We start from the raw sequence: 12,569 nt of genomic DNA on the forward strand, positions 1-12,569 counted from the left end.
TCTTCCTTTCTGTAAAGCTCAGGTGTATGCATGTACTTGTACTGCAGGTTTATTATCAATTGGTCTATTAAATGCCAATTCATCCCATTCCCAACTTGTATACTATCATTTGGTCTACATGTACATGTACCATCAGGTCGTCCACTATCCACATGGTCTAACTGCCATTTCATCCACTCACCATTTGGTCTAACAACCATAGGTCTAATAGCCATATACCACTTAGTCTAATTGGACTCAGGGTTTATTGGGCAGAATTAATGAAAATGAAATGGATATTAGAACAACTGGTTATGAGACGAAATGGTCATAGACGAATCGGTATTAGACGAATTGATGATTGGACCAAATGGTTTTTGGACCAATTGGTTGTTAGATGAAATGTTGATGGACAGAATTGCATTAGACTAAATGAAGGTAAACCATGTGATGAGTGGACAAGTTGGCAATAGACGAATTGGCAATTTACTTTCAAGCAAGCCACATGGGTGATCATGTTGGACACCTTGCTTGCAATGAAGTCCACTCAGGGGAAGAAAAAATCATTTAATCATAGACCATGTGTTCCTACAACATATGACATCATAAGTCCTCATGTATCAAAAATACATCCATATCCTTTCCTGAATAAAAGAGCAAGGCTAATGGCAATTCATCCCCCAAATATCGAAACTAACATTTGGAAGTTGTAAAAGGGCTCCTGAACATTTACCATTTCGTTTATAATTTTCATTCAATGGCTCAATAAAGTTTGGAAATAAATAAAAGTATAAAAAAACTGCCCCTCTAGATACAGAAAATATGACTTCCCTCCCCCTCCATGGGTCATGGTTCATCCGTGATCTTACCTCTCAGTTCTCTTCACCAAATTACACCTGAATTGAGAGCACAATTGCTACCCCTTTGTCTCCTCCTCATCTCCTACGGGGCGTGGTTCTGGTGGTCAAGTACCCTAGCAAGCCATTCCCCTGTATTCTAGTCATCCTCCTTCCTTTCCTTCTGATGAAATTCTAAAAGGAAAAAAAAAAAACAGATAATCAATGGAGGTTTCATTAAACTTTGGTCGATGACAATATGAACATGCACTATATAATTATATGAATACATGTAGAAACATGTTCTGTACAGTAGACATTGCTGTTATTGGGCTGTTTGATTGGCAGTTGGAACTGTATGTTTTCTGCTATCAATTAAAGCACCAATTTGCAAAGTGACATACAATGCATTTTTAGAGAATGAACATGAATTAAAAAAAGAGAAAAACACCGTTTGATTTAGCTCTGCAAAGCTATACAATTAGTTGTGAATTCTGATGGACGAAGTAGATACATGGACAGTGCATATTAATATTCTCAACAGAGTCCTACTGGTAACGCAGAAGATAAAAAAAACAATAATTTTAAAGTATTTTGCATCCATTTCATTGAAACAGAAAAAGCCATTAAAAAAATTATGAAATATAAAAGATAACATATCATATCAAATATGCCTAGAGGCATACATGTAATATTTGAAAACTCAAATTTCACTCATCAATTTATACAATTCATCTTTTTTCCCATCAAAACTGATTGTGATAGTACAAACAATCACAATCTGTATATTAATCACAATCTGCATACTATATTTACTGATCACACTTGCATTGCAGTGTAAAATACATGTATACACTCGTTTTGAGAATTATTTACATTTGCTAACTGTATTTGCACATCCTCATAAAAAAATGACAATTTCTAAATTATTTATTCATAGGCAAGTACATGTATGTATGGGATCAAAATTGAGCTAAGTGTCACCATATTTGCTTCTCTGTCTGAGTTCTCTCAAATCATGTGGAACTTTGAAATATGTCACGTCCAATCTCGAAATGTTGACATTACTACTGAAGCATGTGTATTATCATTCTCTGTTGTTATCACAATATGAATTAGAGATTTTCCATATATGTACAACTGCTCATATTTGGTAGTTCATGCCTATTTTTGTTAAATTATGAAGAATTGAGGTGATAACATTAGCGCGATTAGAGCCAATATCTAGCTGTTTTGCAGGCATTTCTTCATATATTTGCCACCATCAACTGATGAATGAATGAATGAATTTATTTATTATCCAATGCAATGATAATACCAATTTACAAGTTTACAGACAATAATTTATGAATACATAAAAAAGCAAGGATAATAGGAACCAGAAAATAGCATGAATGCTAGTCAAGTCTGGCCCCTTCTAGTCTAGATAGATAGAAACATGTTATTAAGAATGAAAATCGTGAGTCTACTAATACATTCTAGCAATGACTACATAACAATTTAACAAAATTAGTATTTACATACATTTACATATGAAAGATATCTAGATGATAACAAAACTATAGATGGTATCAATATTCATTTTTCCAACAGATGTTCAACAATAGCTTTACAAAAACTTGATCTTGATGGTTTCTTTCTGATTTTGGTTGGTAGCTCATTCCAAGAAGATGTGCCTACATAAGACAAACACTCCTTTCCCAAGCTTGTCCTAACCTTTGGTACATACAGGTTCTCGTCTTCCTTTTACCTTACATATCTATGTAATCAGTGAACAATATTGTAGCAGTGTATGTGGCAAATTTGTATTAATTAGATCGTACATGAAACTACAGATAGATAATCTATACAGTTGGTAAATGTCAAGTATCTTAAGAACCCTGAATAATGGTGCTGATCTTGTCATATATGTACTGAATGTTATAACACTCCCTGCCCCCAGCCACTACATGTAGTATCTGACACTCACCGGTGCCAATGGAAGGTGTCGTGTCCTACCGCGACAAGGAGAAGTGATGAATAAATGACGATGAAAGAAATACTAAACAAAGTAATGAAAGTATGGTCATGTAATAGTGCCCTGCAACAGAAAAGATATGATCAAACTTAAAACTTATGTCAATCTTTTGCAAACAAATATAATTAAAGGAGGTGCTGCTATTTATCATTTATTTTCTTAGTAGTCATCTTATAGCTTGGTCACAGGTGACAAAAAGGGCTAAAATTGTATCCATCCTGTTCATATACTATCAAATAGGATGTACCGCTTGAGTGGAATTCACTTGGATATAATTTGAAAACCAGTATCAGCAACTACCCCTCAGGGGCAGCCACCTATAAAAGGCAAATGCCTACATGTACCTGTTCAGGGGCCAAGGAACTGGGGGCTGGGTGGGTGTTAATAGCCTACCCCCACACTTTTTCCCAAAACCATTTACAAAAACGAAAAAAAAAAGACCATTCGATTGTGATTTTTGCATGGTCAGCTGCCCCCCCCCCCCCCTTCAAAACCATTCTATGGCTTCTGCTGTTTTTAGGAGAGTTCTATTTGAATAATTTTACAGACATTCATAAAATTTAATTCATTCATTCTTATTTAAGTTTTAACCTGTAAATGTATTATTGTTAATTACCAGTCACAATTCTTTTACTACTGTAGCTTGAGCATCTAATTAAAATGTAAAGTTTACACATTATTACCTACGTACATTGTACTGCAAACAGACACACACAAAATTAAAAAAATAGAAGAAAAATGCCCTTGAACTTACATGCAAAATATATTCCAAAGTACTCCATCATGAATAATATGAATATAATAAAGGCTGACACACTCTACGGACTACTAGTTTTGTGTTATTCCAGGGAAGATGTAAAATAGTCGTGATCTCCATGTAATTGACCCTTCAATCGATGACAGGGCCATCTCTCTAAGAAGATAGGGGACAGTATGACTAATGGAGGTTAAGGACAATAATAGGAGCATATAAATCAAATCAGTGACCTGTAATATATCAAACTAGTGTCAGACAGTTGGGGTTAATTTACAGGAAAAGTCTTTAAAGTTTTCAAACACGAGATCTAGACAAGACAGGTTGCAACTTTGCATCTATCTAGAGGCCAAGGTGAAGGTATCCATTTTTTCGGAGTGAAACTGTCTTGAATATCTTTGTTTTTTTTATATATTTTCAATACATTTGCCAACACTATACATGAAGATTTGCATGGTGGTATGAACACCATAAACCACTTCCGCCAAGACTTGATTTCTTTGATTTTTTTTAAACATTGAATGCCCTTAAAAAAAATAGTCTTAGAAAGCTATCATACACTGTAACACCCCTGAATTGCCCATAGGGTCAAATGTTAAGTTTTATAATTTTCTACTACAGTGTATGTGAGCTCAAACAGTACATGTACTCCCCCCCAAAAAAAAAATTAAAGAAAATAATAATTAAAATAATTTTTTTTTTTTTGAAAAATCAACAAATAAATAAATAAAATTTATTAATTTCACCCCTTGTCTGCATTCAAACATCAAAATGCTAGTTACAAGTATGTCAAATTCAGCGGTACATTTTAGATCCAGGGGGGGGGGGGCGTTTCATGAAAGCACTTGTCATACATTTTATCTGACAAGTCCTACTCTATCTGACAGTTACTACTTGGCTTTTTACCTCCATGGTTAAATACAGTGCTTGAACTCAGCCAATCAAAATCAAGGAAAGCTGTCAGCTCTGACAACTTGTGGGACAAAAAATGTTGAAGAAACACTCCCCAGGATTTCATTTCATATTGGGCCTACAAGCAGAGTCTGCAGGCACAGACCCTAATTGAAACATTGATTGATAAGTGGGTCTTCACACAAGACTAGCACATATCAAACTGTAGGCTGTACATTGAGACCCCTTGATAATTAGAGTGTTCAAAGGTTTGTGCAGAAGACTAGATTTGATCATCCTGGCTCAAGCCAATGATGAAGGTACCCCAGAACTTGTTCATTTTGTTTGGAATATTTCTTTCTGGGAAAAGTTTTCTGTGGATAAGAAATTACATCATTGTCTCTTTAAAAAAATGACCATTGGAAAAAGAAGTCATCAATGATCTCTAGAGGGTAAGTGGAGCCCAGTGCTGTCCCTTGAATAAAAATTTTATTGGTAAATGGTGGATTATTGTCCAAGGAGGGGGGGGGGGGGGGGCTAAATAGATAGATCTGCAAATGGAATGCAATGTACATTGCCATATCACTATCATTCATTTTCGTAACAACATCTTATTACATTTTACAAAGTCATTTAACTTTATGTCTAATTTTCATCATTTCATAAAATAATAATACCGGTACTCAATAACATGCTTTTCCCAAATGGTCTGGTAGCCCTAACAATGTCAATTTACCTACTAAAAGCAAATACACAATGACAAGCATATCAAATGAAGGCAGTTGCCTAAAACAAAAAAAGACTAAATTAAATGTGTGTAAAGTTTTTTAATGAATTATTTTAGTATGAGATAACCATTATCAGACACCACTAAAAGTACTTCAAATACATACATATAGTCCTACATATATCTTCATAGTGAATAGAAAATAAGCATCATGCCTATTTGTTTTCTTCATTTCAATGATACAATATCTCCAAGGACATTCCTGTGTTAATTTTTCCCCAGATACAATAGAATGTACTTCGAAGCTGAGAGGCCTCTAATGGGTAGTACAGACATCGTCATATGTGAAGAGATACACAGAAGTGACATTTCAGACTGTTTCTACGCTATACAGACGTACATGTATGACGGAGGAAGGCCTCATTCACATACTTCAGGAAGCCAAGTGACTAGAAAGGTTTTTATATTGTTTTTTTATGATTAGGTATGTGCTCATACGATGTGTAATAACACAGTTTACTTTAAATTTGAGAAAGGCTGGACAGATGTAGCAACACCAAGTAATCAGACTTTGACTCAACAGATAACCCTTATTTAATATGTGCAACATCAACATTATGTAGTTTACCAGTATACTACAGGTGGATATCTTACAATCATATCAAAATTATCAAATGAGTTTATGTTTTGTTTTCTTATCAATAGATCCTTATGCTGGGCTTCACAATAACCCTTTTTTTTACTGGTCTAACCTGTTCATGTCAGACCAGTAGATGTACACAGATTTTCACTTTTTACTGGTCCAATTCTCAAATTTACAGGTCCCCAAAATAAAGACAAGTGGAATGCCTCTGGCCGTCTCACCTGCATCACGCGGTTCAATATAGCAGCAGTGCTGACTTTGAATACTACTCTAACTCGCACAAGATGTTCAGTGATACATGGTTACTCTTATGTCCACTTTTTATGAACTAGACCAATAAACTTACAGAGATATGATGGTTATTCAACAAAAAAAAACCAACATGGCAAAAGTTCATTGACCTTACATGACCTTTGACCTTGATCATGTGACCTGAAACTCGAACAGGATGTTCAGTGATACTTGATTACTCGTATGTACAAGTTTCATGAATCAGATCCATAAACTTTCAAAGTTATGATGGTAATTCAACAGATATACCCAATTCGGCCAAAGTTCATTGACCTTTGACCTTGGTCATGTGACCTGAAACGCGCACAGGATGTTCAGTGATACTTGATTACTCTAATGTCCAGGTTTAATGAACTAGACCAATAAACTTTCAAAGTTATGATGGTAATTCAACAGATACCCCGATTCGGCCAAAGTTCATTGACCCTAAATGACCTTTGACCTTAATCATGAGACCTGAAACTTGCACAAAATGTTCAGTGATGCTTGATTACTATTATGTCCAAGTTTCATGAATCAGATCCATAAACTTTCAAAGTTATGATGGGAATTCAACAGATATCCCCAATTCGGCCAAAGTTCATTGACCCTAAATGACCTTTGGCCTTGGTCATGTGACGTGAAATTCATGCAGGATGTTCAGTGATACTTGATTAACCTTATGTCCAAGTTTCATGAACTAGGTCCATATATTTTCTAAGTTATGATGACATTTCAAAAACTTAACCTCAGGTTAAGATTTCGATGTTGACTCCTCCAACATGGTCTAAGTTCATTGACCCTAAATGACCTTTGACCTTGGTCATGTGACATGAAACTCTAATAGGATGTTCAGTAATACTTGATTAACCTTATGGCCAAGTTTTATTAACTAGGTCCATATACTTTCTAAGTTATGATGTCATTTCAAAAACTTAACCTCAGGTTAAGATTTGATGTTGACGCCGCCGTCGCCGTCGGAAAAGCAGCGCCTATAGTCTCACTTTGCTTCGCAGGTGCCCAAGACAAAAAACATTATAAAAAAATGAGTTTATTTTGTAGTCTTTTATTGTCCCCCCAAAAAACACCAAAAACATACAAATAAACAGTAAACACCATTCCTGAATTTTGGAGAGCCATTTTTTAAGATGCCAGAGCCATTTTTATCATTCACAAAAGGGGAGCAAATATCATTGGTATCAGTTTGATATATTTTTTTCTGGTCATGTCGGAACAGTAAAATCTGGCTATTTCTGAAAAGTTACTGGCCCAACAGCAATTTTCACTGGTCTGGGACCATCAAACCAGTGCCAGTGTTGTGTGTTGCTTTATTTCTACCCGATTTATTTTCCCTTCTTTTCAATAATAATCCATATCCTATTGATATTGAATCATATTATATACACCTTTTTTAGTCTTTAAAACAAAATCAAGACAAATGATTAATTGAATTCCAGAATTTATAATGGAACACGAGATGAACCTATTTCAAGTTCTGTTCGGACAGAATCCCTGGAGACTTGGGTGCAGTACTTATATAATTCATAAAAGAACTCATCCACAGTTCAAAGTAAAATAAAAAAAATCACAAAATCATTCAAAACCAAGGAACAAATACAATCAATCATTCATAGAAAATGAAAGCATAAGACATTCAGCACAAGCAGGGCACAGATGAATAACATAACCACTGGGATACAGATGGGGGGCTCCCCCAATTTTTCATGACCAAGAAAAAAAATTAAAGGAAAAAAAGAACTAGAGAATGGCGAAATATAAATATCTCTCACAAAATATGATTTTTGTATCAAAAATTTCAATTTTTTTATTATAAATTTTACACGATATGCCATATCTAGTCCCCTCAAAATATTTGGCTCATTACGCCACTGCATCATATAACCATAACAGAATACACATAACTAATAACATACAAACTTCAAACTGTCCATTATTTATTTTTTTTCCAGACTTCAAATATATTTTCTTTTAGTTTTGGACAGAAAAGTAACACTAAAAACGTATAGTTCTATATGGATGAAAAACTAAATTTACAGCCCTTGACACTTTATTGTGATGTATATATTTTCCTCTTACATTTTGCAGAGATAGAAAGGTCAAGCAAAATTATTTGGACAACGTGAATGCCAGTGTGAATGTAATTACAGATCCAACAATGCTCTAAACAAGCGGGAAATAAAGAAAATGGCCAAATTATGATTGACCAAAGCTGAAGGTTTTAAAGTCTGGAATAGGAGTAACGGGTAGACCAAAACCTTTGGTCTCTGTTATGTTGGTTGTTTCGCTGAACTCCGTTGGCTCCACTCATCAAATACAGAGACCGAAGTTCTAAACCCTTCAAAAAAAGTTTTGCAACTCAGTTTTGGGGGATGATATCTTTTTCGTTAATGAAGTATAAAAAAATGAAACTGGTATCATTGGAAAGCTGAATCATTCTTCTTTACAATGACATGCCATTTGATTTTATTATGTAATCATGGAATATGCAATCACCCTGAACATTGAGAAAAGTCAGAAGTGAAATGTTGCAAAATGCATTGATTTCTAACAAGAGTCTCCATTTCTATAGAATTTCCACCATGCAGGTGACAGTGAATGCACTCGGTCTATCCTCGAAACAATTGGAAATTCGCTATTGGAAACGACGCATTTTGCAACATTTCATTTCTAACATTGCCGCGTATAATCATGTCTGTGTATTTCATGATAACACTAGCATTACAAATGACACATGATTGTAAAGAAGAACAATCATGCTTTCTAAAGATATCACTTTTACACATGATGATGGCACATTAAGAAATTTATTAGCAGACATGGCAACGAATTTTGCAACATTTCATTTTTTACATTGCTGGATATTTATCATGTCTGTGTATTTCATGATAACACTAGCATTACAATTGAAACATGATCGTAAAGAGGAATAATCATACTTTTTAATGATACCACTTTTACATATGATGATGGCACACTAAGAAATTTATTAGCACTTAAACTTGAGTTGCAGAATTTTTTTTGAGGGGTTAAGCTCAAATCTGTACAGGGACTCAATGGCCATATGTTTACGCATTAAGTTTGGATAAAACAGGGGAGTGAAGTTGCACGGCAGCAAAAGTAAGCACTGTTTTTCCCCCTTTTAAGTTTATTTTCCCCCGTTTTGGTGCATTTCAGGCCACAAGGGAATAATAATCTTTATTTTGGTACAATTCTTTTTATATATTTTTATGAAATAAAGACAAAGATCAATGAGCCCTGTCGGGGGGAATTTGCATTGTTAACCCCCTAATGGTGGCTGCACGATAGCTAGCCGTCTGTGTACGAGGAGAAATTAAAAAAATAAAAATGTTAAAAAACTCCTTGAAACAGATGGCTGTCAGCTGTCTAGAATAGGGGTAGACAGCTGGCAGCCGTCTGTTTCGAGGAGATTTTTAAACATTTTTTTTTAAATTTCTCCTCGTACATACGGTAGACGGCTCGCTATCGTGCAGCCACCATTAGGGGACTAATCCCCCTGTCGGTATCTTCAATTTTTGTCTTTAATGAATAAAAATTTTGAAAATTAACGCAACCAAAATGCAAATTAATATTCCCTCTTGGCATTAATTGCCAAAAAACAGAGAAAAATCTAGTTAAAAGGAACAAAAGCAGTGACTTACCTGGGCTGTCGCGCAAATTCACTTCCCCGTTTTATCCGATCTTAAGTACATAAACATATGGCCATTGAGTCCCCTGTACAGATCGCACTAGAACTTCGGTCTCTGTATTTGGTGAGTGCAAGCCAACGGAGTTCAGCTGAACAACCAACATAACAGAGACCGAAGCTTTTGGTCTAGAATAGGAGAAACTTTCGTTCAAGCTTATAAACCCCCCCCCCCCCCCTGAGATGAAAATATCATTATTTCAAAATTACAGAGCTCTGTTCAATATAGAGAGAAATCTTATTTAGCTCTGTGATAAAAACACATTTCCAAATCACAGAGCAGTGAGATGCTGAATCGTAATTGACATAAAAAAATACAAATCAACTTGAAAGTTTGAAAAACAAATTAGACAAATTGTAGTTCATCATGCCATCATCTGACAAATGCACACAACTCTCAGACATCGTCACACTGGTATACATTCATTATCGCTCTCGTCATTTCTTGCATTTCACCACATTAAAGTCAAAAGACGTTATGGAAACGAGTTGGAATTGGCGTGTGCATGCCACTCGTGTCGCGCTAGCAGATCAGCCAAGCTAAGCCCAAGGTCCGGGAGCTCCAGCTCCAGGCGCCGAAGAGGTCACTCCATCTCCAGCATAGGGAGGTAAAAGTACATTGGAATAGGCCTCAACTTAGTCTATGTAAACCTAAAACTTTCAATATATAAGCTAAATAAGATACAAAATACAGCTAGAGGGGAATATACATTTATCACAGAAGATATGAAAAATACTTACTTTCCCACCGTACCCACGGCTGTGAAAGAACAGAACATGAGATGTTTAATAACGCATACTCAGTGTCCCTGACTTCAAGCTTCATGAGCTATATCGCTACTAGTCTGGTCAGTTAGCGGAATTATGTGGACACGGTGGACAAAAGCGTGATTTTTTCTCCAGACCTTTGTTTATGTATAAGAATTAAGAATGGGGTATGCTCCAAAAAATCTGGCTGCAGGAACAGTGAAAAAATGGGTGAAAATGTCAGAATTTATGAGTTCAGATTTGTCTGATATATAGACTAGCGCTAGTGCAAAACTCAATATTAGTGCATTATTTTGCATTGGATTAGTTCTTGAATTCAGACCCTTTTTGAACAGATCTTCTGTTTGTCCTCGCATCTCAATGCACCAAATATCTGAATGAAGATGCTAACAAAGCCAAAGGGTGACGGTGGAGGGGGTTGAATGTTGGTGTGTGTGTACATATTTTGGTCTTGGGGTAAAGGTGTGCAAGACGCATTTTTTGCATGTGTTGGAAATTGTGTTGCCATGGTAACAGTGTATTATTGCAAAAATAAGGTAAAAATCTTGCAGTTAGAACCACTTCCTCTGTTTTTAACCGATTCTCATGAAATTTGGCACACACATTGGTCTTGAGGTGAAGATGTCTAAGACACACTTTTGTGTGTCTTTCAGAAATCTTGTTGCCATGGTAACAACATATTATCTGGTGAAAATTGTGAAAAAATCTTACAATTCAAACTGCTTCATCAGTTTTCAATCAATTCTAATGAAATTTGGCACACACATTGGTATTGAAGTAAAGATGTACTAGGCACTTTTTGTGTGTGTTTCAGAAACTGTGTTGTCATGGTAACAAAATATAATATGGCAAAATTTAGGTAAAAAACTTGCAATTTGAACTACTTCATCATTTTTGAACCAATTCTCGTGAAATTTGGCTCACACATTGGTCTTGGGGTAAAGATGTGCAAGAACCTTTTTTTGCATTTGTCAGAGAGTGCATTACCAGGGTAGCCACATATGATAGCCAGAATTTCCCCAGAAATGTAGGAAAACTTGTGGATCAAACTTCTTCCCCTGTTTTTAGTCAGTGCTCATAAAAATTGGAAGAAATTTTATCTCAGGGTAAAGATTCATATTAAATTCTAAATGTCTTCTCTGCATTAAAATGTGGGGTATTAATCACCTTCATTAATATTTCTGGGTTTGGGGGGAAGGGGCAGGATTAGTCCTTTAAATCTGACATCAAAGAAGGTTAAAGGCAGTGGCCATTAGAAACATAAAAATGATAAACACTCTTAAAAAAACGCATCCCCTTAAGGGCATATAGGCTGGAGGTACACTGGGTGAATATGAAACCTTCTGCTGAAGCAGAGGAGTTCCAACACTGGCAAGCAAAACAAAATGTGTACCCCTTCTACTTTCAACAGCTGATTTTCCAAACCTTAGTTCCACCTCCCCAAGATGTGCACCCCTCCCCATACCACTTTTAGTTCTACTTCCCCATGCTCAAACCAGTCTACACCAGTGTTGTAGTCAAGGCTCAAACCTCCAAGGCTAAGGCCAAGGCCAAGGCTTTAATACCCAAGGCCAAGGCTTCAATAACCAAGGCTGAGGCCAAGGCATGGAAACCCAAGGCCAAGGCCAAGGCTTGAAAACCTCAAGGCCAAGGCCAAGGCCAAGGCATTTCAATTGTACAATATATGGAAAAAAAAGACAATGCTTAGGCGGCATACATGACACACAGGACCAAATGTATAAAAGGTGTGAGCGAGCAAAATTTTTACCCTTGTACATTTAAAACGAAAATAATTTTATGATAGATCATGTAGATTTAGACATCAAATTAAAATAAACATATCAGCATATAGTTACATTTGTACAATTCATTATTGTTCTAGGCGATTCACATTGCAATAATTATTATTACCAAGGTGATCTGATCATGGCATGCCCATTCTCAACATGTCTTTCTCCTC

The 12,569-nt window shown here is 35.8% G+C and overlaps 1 long non-coding RNA gene across 1 annotated transcript; it reads right to left on the reverse strand.

Annotated features, from left to right (window-relative positions):
• Positions 1-844: 844 nt before the first annotated feature.
• On the reverse strand, positions 845-10,674 carry LOC121424650. The gene is made up of 2 exons (XR_005971410.1): positions 10,583-10,674; positions 845-1,010 (listed from the first exon to the last, which is right to left on the reverse strand). It is a non-coding gene; the product is annotated as an uncharacterized LOC121424650 (long non-coding RNA).
• Positions 10,675-12,569: the final 1,895 nt, after the last annotated feature.

This window comes from Lytechinus variegatus, chromosome 1 (assembly GCF_018143015.1).
Source record: "Lytechinus variegatus isolate NC3 chromosome 1, Lvar_3.0, whole genome shotgun sequence".
NCBI lineage: Eukaryota > Metazoa > Echinodermata > Echinoidea > Temnopleuroida > Toxopneustidae > Lytechinus > Lytechinus variegatus.